Genomic DNA, 12216 nt, shown 5'->3' on the forward strand with positions numbered 1-12216 from the left:
TGCATGACTGGGTCCATCTCTACGTTTAGCATCATCTCAAATGAGTCTCTTTCAGGCTTGCTTTCCCTGGCCACTGCACTCTCACAAGCACAGACCCTGATCCAAAAAGTGCCTATAGACACTTCCCTTTGTCAAAACAATAATTCTAGTTACCAAAGTGGAAAAATGGAAGATGATAAATTGAGAGTTTAAGGTTAACATCTTTATACTACTTTATCTAATAGAGAATCAACAAAGATCTACTGTACAGCACAGGAATTCTGCTCAATAGTCTGTTATGTACCAAATGGGAAAAGAACCTAAGAAATGGGTACATGTGTATGTATAAGGGAATTAATTTCCCATACAACTAATACTAATACAATACTGTAAATTAACTATACTCTTATTCAAATTAAAAGCCGAATTTTTAAAACTGCTTATGTCTAGAGACCCATGAAGTTGTTTAGACTTGCAGGATTCCAGATATGATGCTGGAGATGGCAAAGTGGGTGTAGAAATCTAGACATTATCTGAGGTTGTATTTTCCTGAGCTTTGGTGTCCTTTTACTTCTAGGGTCACCTTTCACTTGTCTTTGGAGGATCTAATACAAAGGCTCGGAGACAGCAGCTGGGTGTTAGTTGAAGCATGAGAGGGATGTGCTAGTACGAGAGTGAAATCCCAGCTCTGAGCCTTGAAACATATATGCAGGTCAGGAAGCAACAGTTAGAACAGGACATGGAACAACAGACTGGTTCCCAATAGGAAAAAGAGTACGTCAAGGCTGTATATTGTCACCCTGCTTATTTAACTCATATGCAGAGTACGTCATGAGAAACACTGGGCTGGAAGAATCACAAGCTGGCATCAAGATTGCTGGGAGAAATATCAATAACCTCAGATATGCAGATGACACCACCCTGATGGCACAAAGTGAAGAGGAACTAAAAAGCCTCTTGATGAAAGTGAAAGAGGAGAGTGAAAAAATTGGCTTAAAGCTTAACATTCAGAAAGCTAAGGTCATGGCATCTGGTCCCATCACTTCATGGGAAATAGATGGGGAGACAGTGGAAACAGTATCAGACTTTAATTTTGGGGGCTCCAAAATCACTGCAGATGGTGATTGCAGTCATGAAATTAAAAGACACTTACTCCTTGGAAGGAAAGTTATGACCAACCTAGATAGCATATTAAAAAGCAGAGACATTACTTTGCCAACAAAGGTCCATCTAGTCAAGGCTATAATTATTCCAGTGGTCATGTTTGGATGTGAGAGTTGGACTATGAAGAAAGCTGAGTGCCGACAAATTGATGCTTTTGAACTGTGGTGTTGGAGAAGACTCTTGAGAGTCCCTTGGACTGCAAGGAGATCCAACCAGTCCATCCTAAAGAAGATCAGTCCTGGATGTTCTTTGGAAGGACTGATGCTGAAGCTGAAACTCCAGTGCTTTGGCCACCTCGTGCGAAGAGTTGACTCATTGGAAAAGACCCTGATGCTGGGACAGATTGGGGGCAGGAGGAGAAGGGGATGACAAACAATGAGATGGTTGGATGGCATCACTGACTTGATGGACATGGGTTTGAGTAAACCCCGGGAGTTGGTGATGGACAGGGAGGCCTGGTGTGCTGCGATTCATGGGGTCGCAAAGTGTCAGACACGACTGAGTGACTGAATTGAATGACTGACTGACTGACTGACTGAGCCTTGGGTTGGGGCACAACTTATGTCCCAAGTTCCCTGGGAAAACAGGCTGTAGCTTCCCTCGTCATGACTTGCATGAAATCAGACCCAGATTGGTTTCTTCCTTTTTCATGTCCTGCTTCCCCTGAGACCTCACTGATTTCTTGAGGAGAAAACTTTTTTAATATAAATTCATTTATTTTAATGGAGGCTAATTACTTTACAATATTGTAGTGGTTTTGCCATGCATGGACATGAATCCACCACAGGTGTACATTTGTTCCCCATCCTTAACCCCCCCTCCCACCTCCCTCCCCATCCCATCCTTCTGGGTCATCCCAGTACACCATCCCCAAGCACCCTATCTCATTCGTCAAACCTGGACTGGTGATCCGTTTCACATATGATAATATACATGTTTCAATGCCATTCTCCGAAATCATCCCACCCTCACCCTTTCCTACAGAGTCCAAAAGACTGTTCTATACATCTGTGTCTCTTTTGCTGTCTCACATATAGGGTTATCATTACCATCTTTCTAAATTCCATATATATGTGTTAGTATGCTGTACTGGTGTATTTCTTTCTGGCTTACTTCACTCTGTATAATAGGCTGCAGTTTCACCCACCTCATTAGAACTGATTCAAATGTATTCCTTTTAATGGCTGAGTAATATTCCATTGTGTATATGTACCACGGCTTTCTTATTCATTCATCTGCTGATGGACATCTATGTTCCTTCCATGTCCTGGTTTTTATAAACAGTGCTGTGATGAACTTTGGGATACATGTGTCTCTTTCAATTCTGGCTTCCTTGGAGTGTATGCCCAGCAGTGGGATTGCTGGGTCATATGGCAGTTCTAGTCCCAGTTTTTAAAGAAATCGCCACAGTGTTCTCCAGAGTGGCTGTACTAGTTTGCATTCCCACCAACAGTGTAAGAGGGTTCCCTTTCCTCCACACCCTCTCCAGCATTTATTGCTTGTAGGCTTTTGGATAGCAGCCATTCTGACTGGCATGAAATGGTACCTCATTGTGGTTTTGATTTGCCTTTCTCTGATAATGAGCAATGTTGAGCATCTTTTCATGTGTTTGTTAGCCATCTGTATGTCTTCGTTGGAGAAATGTCTGTTTAGTTCTTTGACCCATTTTTTGATTGGGTCGTTTATTTTTCTGGAGTTAAGCTGCAGGAGTTGCTTGTATATTTTTGAGATGAATTCTTTGTCCATTGCTTCATTTGCTATTATGTTATCCCAATCTGAAGGATGTATTTTCACCTTGCTATAGTTTCCTTTGTTATGCAAAAGATTTTAAGTTTAATTAGGTCCCATTTGTTTAGTTTTGCTTTTATTTCCAATATTCTGGGAGGTGGGTCATAGAGGATCTTGCTGTGATTTATGTCAGAGAGGGTTTTGCCTATGTTCTCCTCTAGGAGTTTTATAGCTTCTGGTCTTATATTTAGATCTTTAACCCATTTTGAGTTTATTTTTGTGTATGGTGTTAGAAAGTGTTCTAGTTTCATTCTTTTACAAGTGGTTGACCAGTTTTCCCAGAAACATTTGTTAAAGAGGTTTTCTTTTCTCCATTGTATATTCTTCCCTCTTTTGTTGAAGATAAGGTGTCCAGAGCTGTGTGGATTTATCTCTGGGCTTTCTATTTTGTTTCACTGACATATATTTATGTCTTTGTGCCACTACAATACTGTCTTAATGACTGTAGCTTTGTAGCAGAGCCTCAAGTCAAGACGGTTGATTCCTCCAGTTCCATTTTCTTCTCTCAAGATTGCTTTGGCTCTTCAAGGTTTTTTTTATTTCCATACAAATTGCAAAATTATTTATTCTAGTTCTGTGAAAAATACCTTTGGTAGCTTGATAGGGATTGCATTGAAAATCAATACATTGCTTTGGGTACTATACTCATTTTTCTATATTGATTCTTCCAAGCCATGAACATGGTATATTTCTCCATCTATTTATGTCCTCTTTGATTTCTTTCATCAGTGTTCTATAGTTTTCTATATATAGGTCTTTTATTTCTTTAGGTAGATTTACTCCTAAGTATTTTATTCTTTTCATTGCAATGGTGAATGGGATTATTTCCTTAATTTCTCTTTCTGTTTTCTCATTGTTAGTGTATAGGAATGCAAGGGATTTCTGTGTGTTAATTTTACGTCCTGCAACTTTACTGTATTCATTGATTAGCTCTAGTAATTTTCTGGTGAAGTCTTTCGGGTTTTCTATGTAGAGGATCATGTCATCTGCAAACACTGAGTTTTACTTGTTCTTTTCCAATCTGGATTCTTTTCGTTTCTTTTTCTGCTCTGATTGCTGTGGCCGAAATTTCCAAAACTATTTTCAATAGTAGTGATTAGAGTGGACACCCTGACCTTGTTCCTGGCTTTAGGGGAAATGCTTTCAATTTTTTACCATTGAGGATAATGTTTTCTGTGGGTTTGTCAAATAACGCTTTTATTATATTCAGGTATGTTCCTTCTATTCCTGCTTTCTGGAGGGGTTATCATAAATGGATGTTAAATTTTGTCAAAGGCTTCCTCTGCACCTATTGAACTAATCATATGGTTTTTATCTTTCAATTTGTTAATCTGGTGTATTACATTGATTGATTTGTGGATATGGAAGAATCCTTGCATCCCTGGGATAAAGCCCACTTAGTCATGGTGTATGATCTTTTTAATATGTTTTTGGATTCTTTTTGCTAGAATTTTGTTAAGGATTTTGGCAACTGTGTTCATCAGTGATATTGGCCTGTAGTTTTCTTTTCTTTTTTTTTTTTGTGGCATCTTTGTCTGGTTTTGGTATTAGGGTGATGGTGGCCTCATAAAAAGAGTTTGGCAGTTTGCTTTCCTCTGCAATTTTCTGGAAGAGTTTGAGGAGGATAGGTGTTAGCTCTTTTCTAAATTTTTGGTAGAATTCAGCTGTGAAGCCATTGTGGGCTTTTGTTTCCTGGAAGATTTATGATTACAGTTTCCATTTCCACGCCTGTGACGGGTCTGTTAAGATTTTCTATTTCTTCCCGGTTCAGTTTTGGAAAGTTTATTTTTCTAAGAATTCGTCCATTTCTTCCAAGTTGTCCATTTTATTGGCATATATTTGCTGATAGTAGTCTCATGATTCTTTGTATTTCTGTGTTGTCTGTTGTGATTTCTCCATTTTCATTTCTAATTTGTTGATATGATTCGTCTCCCTTTCTTTCTTGATGAGTCTGGCTAATGGTTTGTCAATTTTATTTATCTTCTCAAAGAACCAGCTTTTGACTTTCTTGATTCTTGCTATGGTCTCCTTTGTTTCTTTTGCATTTATTTATGCCCTAATTCTTAAGTTTTCTTTCCTTCTACTAGCCCTGGGATTCTTCATTTCTTCTTTTTCTAGTTGCTTTAGATGTAGAGTTAGGTTACTTATTTGGTTTTTTTTTCTTGTTTCTTGATTTAAGCCTGTATTGCTATGAACCTTCCCCTTAGCACCACTTTTACAGTGCCCGATAGGTTTGTGGTGGTTGTGTTTTCATTTTTATTCATTTCTATGTATATTTTCATATCCTTTTTTATTTATTCTGTGATTTGCTGGTTATTCAGCAGCGTGTTGTTCAGCCACCATATATCAGAATTTTTAAAATTTTTCTCCTGTAATTGATATCTAATCTTACTGCATTGTGGTTGGAAAAGTAGCTTGGGATGATTTCAATTATTTTGAATTTACCAAGGCTAGATGTATGGCCCAGGATGTGATAAATCCTGGAGAAGGCTCCATGTGCACTTGTGAAAAAGGTGAAATTCATTGTTTTGTGGTGAATTGTCCTATGGATATCAATTAGGTCTAACTGGTCTTTGCATCATTTAAAGTTTGTGTTTCCTTGTGAATTCTTTGTTTAGTTGATATATCCATAGGTGTGAGTGGGATGTTAAGAGCTCCCCCAATTATTGTCTTATTGTTAATTTCCCCCATATGTTTAAAAACAATTTTGGCTGCACTAGGTCTTCGTTGCTGCTCAGGACTTCTCTATTTGCAGGAAACAAGGGCTACTCTGTAATTGCAGTGCATTGGATTTTCAATCCTGTGCTCCTCTTGATGCAGATCACAAGCTCTAGGGCACTCAGGCTCAGTAGTTGTGGTCCACTGGTTTAGTTGCCCTGGGGCATTTGCAATCTTCCCAAACCAGGTCTCAAACACATATCTTAAGCACTGGATCAAAAAGGAAAACACTTTGGAAGGAATTTGAAATACATCACTTTTACAGGAAACTTGCCACCATGGCTTATTTTTAAGTAGGCCTATAGAGGATTCTCCACTACTTCAAGCAACCTTCTGAGACGTGGACTGATTCACGTTCCCCTCCCAAGTGTCCCTACAGCATCTTGACTGTCCTACCATGTCACTTTGTTCTTGCTTGAGTTTCTGAAACCCACACTAGACCATAGCTTCCAGAGGGCAGGGCTGTCACTTGACTCACTTGTAAATATACGTCAGTAGATCTTGTCTCATTATACCAGACTCTAATGTCAAAACAAGGCTAACACAAAGATCACTTATAGTATTATGAGTGTTAGGTTACAGGTTAAACTATTATAATCAAACCTTAAATAACACTGTCTTAAATAGAATACAATTTCAATTCTCTTTCATATAATGTTAGTACGGGTCTCTCCAGAGCAATGGGGACCCACTTTTTTCTTGTCACATCTTCCACCTGTGATGTGACCCCTGGTCTAATATGTCTGCTCCAGCTCCTGTCATTACACCTGCATTCCAGCTAATGGGACAGAAAATAATACTTCCATTTGGAGGTGACATATCACCTCTACTCAAATTCCACTGGCCAAAGTATCTTCCATGGTCATGGCAAACCTGAGGGTGGTGGGTCCACAAAAGGGCAGGGGAATGTGATCCTACTACAGAACATTCATGATGAGTCACAAGGGCCACCACCCTTCATTCGTGTCCCTGTAATTCATTCTTCTTCTGTTCTTCCCACACAGCTCTCAGCCTGTTTTGGCCTGCAGATATCGATATAGATGAGGTTAAAAGAGAGGACATGGTCAAGGGTGGGCAAATGTGGAGAAAACAAGAAAGGAAATAAGATAAGAAAGTATAAAAATGCAAAATCTATAGGAAAGCATGCTTGTAATCATAATTTTGCATTTATACAATTTAGGTATACCTGTGGTTTATGAATCAATTTATAAAATGAAAACTAAGAGAAATGTCAAATATAAATATATTCACTAAACCCAACAAAATAATGAGGCTATATCATATTAAACACATAGTAGTATCAGGATTAAGTATCAGGATGCACATTGTAAAAAACTAAAACAACCATAACTTTAGCAAGATAAACTTGATTTTTCTTTCCCACTGAAACAAAGCTGGAGGTGGACCAGCCAGAGCTTCAGTATAATCCATCTCCAACGTTACATGATTGTCCAATTCAACTGCAAGAGTTCCAGCAATCACAACTAAAATCCAGGCAGCAGTTAGGAAGCAGGTAGGGAAGGGAAGAGACTCATCTCTCAGCTAAATCAGTTCCTTGAAAGCAGTCTTCCAAGATATCCCTCTAGTCTGTTTGCATCTCAAAGTCACCTGTCATGACTAACAGCACTGATGGGCAGGAAATGCAGTCCCTTCGCTTCTGGGCTCATAACTATATAACAAACTATTTTCAATTTTGAAGGAGAAGCAGAGAATAGATCACTTTGTAGGTAGCCACAAGCACCTGCCTTAAGGAACAAACTTTTTCTGAATAGATGAGGCTGAACTGCTGGGCACAGTGTGGGAGCCAGGAGGAAAGAGCAGCAGTGAGAAACAGCTAGATGGATCTGAATTGTGCTCCAGAATAAAGAGGCAGACTGGTCAGTAGAGATCATCTAAGGACTTAAGGGAGGATTAGACATACCACGTGACCCAATTTGTTTTGAAAACTGCTTTTCCTACTCAGGCCCCAAATCTCTCTCAATTCTTCAGCTTCTAAATACCTCGTCTTTTTTACCTCTCATTCTGACCTACCTGTCTCACCTTCCTTATTTCTGTTCATGTCACTTCTCCATCCAGTCATCAGCATTACAAGATCCAGTACTGAGGAGTGAGCAACACTTTCTAGAAGTGGGTAGACACAATGGCATTTTCTACTTTAATATTAGTTTCTGCTGATCAAGGTCTTTTGAAAGGACAGAGATAACTAGAATTATGGAGATTTCACATTTGCTCCTAAATCCCAAACAAGAATGTGACTTCCTTGGACCTGGAGGGGATGCATTCACTTTTGTATCCACAGGTCTTAGTAGAACAGTAAGTCCCCAGTATATGAACAGGTTACATTTCCAAAAGGGTGTTCAAAAATCCCAATTTCTTCATAAGTCCAGCAAAGTTACTTAGGTACCCAACTAAGACAATTGGCTATATATTAGTTTAAAATAGTAGTTTAATAGCTTTATGATACTTTTCACACAAATAATACATTAAAAAGAAACACAAAAAATAAAACAGGTTTAATCTTGCAGTACCTGGATAGGGCATGGCAACCCACTACAGTATTCTTTTTCCTTTTTTTTTTTTCTTTTTTTTCATTTATTTTTATTAGTTGGAAGCAAATTACTTTACAATATTATAGTGGTTTTTGCCATACACTGACATGAATCAGCTATGGATTTACATGTGTTCCCCATCCTGAACCCCCTTCCACCTCCATCCCTATTCCATCCTTCTGGGTCGTCCCAGTGCACCAGCCCCGAGCACTTGTCTCATGCATCTAACCTGGACTGGTGATCTGTTTCAAACTTGATAATATACATGTTTCGATGCTGTGCTCTCAGATCATCCCACCCTCGCCTTGTCCCATAGAGTCCAAAAGTCTGTTCTGTACCTCTGTGTCTCTTTTTCTGTCTTACATATTGGGTTATCATTACCATCTTTCTAAATTCCATATATATGTGTTAGTATACTGTATTGGTGTTTATCTTTCTGGCTTACTTCACTCTGTATAATGGGCTCCAGTTTCAACCATCTCACTAGAACTGATTCAAATGTGTTCTCTTTAATGGCTGAATAATATTTCATTGTGTATATGTACCACAGCTTCCTTATCCATTCATCTGCAGATGGGTATCTAGGTTGCTTCCATGTCCTGGCTATTATAGACAGTGCTGCGATGAACATTGGGGTGCACGTGTCTCTTTCAGATCTGGTTTCCTCAGTGTGTATGCCCAGGAGTGGGATTGCTGGGTCATATGACAGTTCTATTTCCAATTTTTTAAGAAATCTCTTATATTAGAATCTATACATTAGTTTAATATAGTAGTTTAATAGCTTTATGACACTTTTCACACAAACAATACATAAAAAACAAACACAAACAATAAAAGAAACAGTACCTGGATAGGGCATGGAAACCCACTCCAGTATTCTTGTCTGGAGAATCCCCATGGCAAGAGGATCCTGGCAGATTACAGTCCATATGTTGCCAAAGTTGGACACAGCTGAGCAACTAAGCACACCTTTAAAAATAGAGTAGTAGTGCCATCTACTTCACCACTACATTTATGCTTCTGTCAGACAGCGTAGGCTTGAAATAAAAACACTGCACTATTGTCCTCCATACACTTCTGTACAATAAAGTACACAAAGCACACCCACTTCTCTGGGATGTGCCCACGACAATGTATATCAGATCTGTGAACTAACTGATGTGATTGTACATGCAAATGCACTTTTACATGTTTGAAAGTTTTCAACTTCAAGGTTTGTATGTAACAGACTTGCTACACAGGCTTTCAGTGAATGTGTGTAGTTAAGGAACAAGAGAGGAGAGTAAGGAGCTGCCTGTTCTTTCCCTTTTTGCATGTATTATGGCCACTCTGAATAGGAATTCCATTGAGGATAATTGAGGCCCAGTGTATGGGAACATCGCTGCAAATGACGGAGGACCAAGATTCCAGGACGTGGCACAAGAGCCATGGTTGGTTGAAAAGAGACAGGAGTGCAAAATAGGAGGAAACAAGTTTTCCCTGGTTTATGTGAATGACTTGGCAAATATCATCCAGATTCGTTTGTAGTGATTGAGCTGTGGTTTAGGGGAGCAGTCTCTCTTGCTCAGTATGCGCAAAGAGAGGAGAATGAACTGTGAAAATCGAACATGTGCCCCAGGTCAAGTATGTCTGGTATTGAAGAGACGTTAAGTCCTCTCAATTTATCTGCTCCCTCCTGAGAAGAATTATAGTAGTAAAAGAGGGAAGGTTTATCAACCTGCCTGACTTCAGACTATACTACAAAGCCACAGTCATCAAGACAGTATGGTACTGGAACAAAGACAGAAATATAGATCAATGGAACAGAATAGAAAGCCCAGAGATAAATCCACGAACCTATGGACACCTTATCTTTGACAAAGGAGGCAAGGATATACGATGGAAAAAAGACAACCTCTTTAACAAGTGGTGCTGGGAAAACTGGTCAACCACTTGTAAAAGAATGAAACTGGAACACTTTCTAACACCATACACAAAAATAAACTCAAAATGGATTAAAGATCTAAATGTAAGACCAGAAACTATAAAACTCCTAGAGGAGAACATAGGCAAAACACTCTCCGACATAAACCACAGCAAGATCCTCTATGACCCACCTCCCAGCATATTGGAAATAAAAGCAAAACTAAACAAATGGGACCTAATGAAACTTAAAAGCTTTTGCACAACAAAGGAAACTATAAGTAAGGTGAAAAGACAGCCCTAAGATTGGGAGAAAATAATAGCAAATGAAGAAATAGACAAAGGAGTAATCTCAAAAATATACAAGCAACTCTTGAAGCTCAATTCCAGAAAAATAAATGACCCAATCAAAAAATGGGTCAAAGAACTAAACACACATTTCTCCAAAGAAGACATACAGATGGCTAACAAACACATGAAAAGATGCTCAACATCACTCATTACCAGAGAAATGCAAATCAAAACCACAATGAGGTACCATTACACGCCAGTCAGGATGGCTGCTATCCAAAAGTTTACAAGCAATAAATGCTGGAGAGGGTGTGGAGAAAAGGGAACCCTCTTACACTATTGGTGGGAATGCAAACTAGTACAGCCACTATGGAAAACAGTATGGAGATTTCTGAAAAAACTGGGACTAGAACTGCCATATGACCCAGCAATCCCACTTCTGGGCATACACACTGAGGAAACCAGATCTGAAAGAGACACGTGCACCCCAATGTTCATCGCAGCACTGTTTATAATAACCAGGACATGGAAGCAACCTAGATGCCCATCAGCAGATGAATGGATAAGGAAGCTGTGGTACATATACACCATGGAATATTACTCAGCCGTTAAAAAGAATTCATTTGAACCAGTTCTAATGAGATGGATGAAACTGGAGCCCATTATACAGAGTGAAGTAAGCCAGAAAGATAAAGAACATTACAGCATACTAACACATATATATGGAAATTAGAAAGATGGTAATGACATCCCTATATGCAAAACAGAAAAAGAGACACAGAAGTACAGAACAGACTTTTGAACTCTGTGGGAGAAGGTGAGGGTGGGATGTTTCGAAAGAACAGCATGTATATAATCTATGGTGGAACAGATCACCAGCCCAGGTGGGATGCATGAGACAAGTGCTCGGGCCTGGTGCACTGGGAAGACCCACTGGAATCAGGTAGAGAAGGAGGTGGGAGGGGGGATCGGGATGGGGAATATATGTAAATCTATGGCTGATTCATATCAATGCATGACAAAACCCACTGAAAAAAAAATAAATAAGTAAATAAAGGAAGAATAAATAAATAAGTAAATAAATAAATAAAAGGAAAAAAAAAAGAGGGAAGGTTTGCACTATGCTATGGCCTAATTCTTCTTCTGTCCAGTGAACATTGATTTCTAATGCAGTTTCTTTATAAACAGAAGATGTACTTTGTATGATGGAAGACTTATAATTTACTGTCCCATGTAAACCTTTGGGGCTGTTCTGTTCTCAGGCACATGGGGTCCTGGGGCCTGGCAGGCTGTTTCGGCTGCAGAGTGCAGTGTATGGGGATCTGCTGTCGTCTGGGGCCTGGGCTATATCTTCAGTCTGGGTTCACATCTGATGGGTTAACTCTAGTTGGGTTTAATTCTATCATCTTGCTCTTTATCTTCAGTTTGTCCCATGTTCTTTCTTCCCAATTCTCTTTTCATCCCTGACTTCTTTGTGACTGAGTAGTTTTTATGATTCCCTTTTATATCCTTTGTCACTTTAATAGCTATAGATGTTTTCTAAGTAGTTTTAAGATCCATGGTATGCATCTTTAACTTGCCAGTCTATCATTATTACTTATGATAATTATTAATAATTATTAAATTATTTATTTATTTATCTTTTCTTTGGCTGTCTTGGGTCTTAGTGTGGCATGCAGGATCTTCCTTGTGGTAGGGACTCTCTATTTGAGGAAGGCAAGCTCAGTACTTGCAGTATGTAAGCTCTACTTCAGATATGCAGGCTTTGTTGCTCAGTGGCATGTGGGATATTAGTTCTCTGGCAAAAGAACAAACCAGCATCCCA

This window comes from Cervus canadensis, chromosome 29 (genome assembly GCF_019320065.1).
Source record: "Cervus canadensis isolate Bull #8, Minnesota chromosome 29, ASM1932006v1, whole genome shotgun sequence".
NCBI lineage: Eukaryota > Metazoa > Chordata > Mammalia > Artiodactyla > Cervidae > Cervus > Cervus canadensis.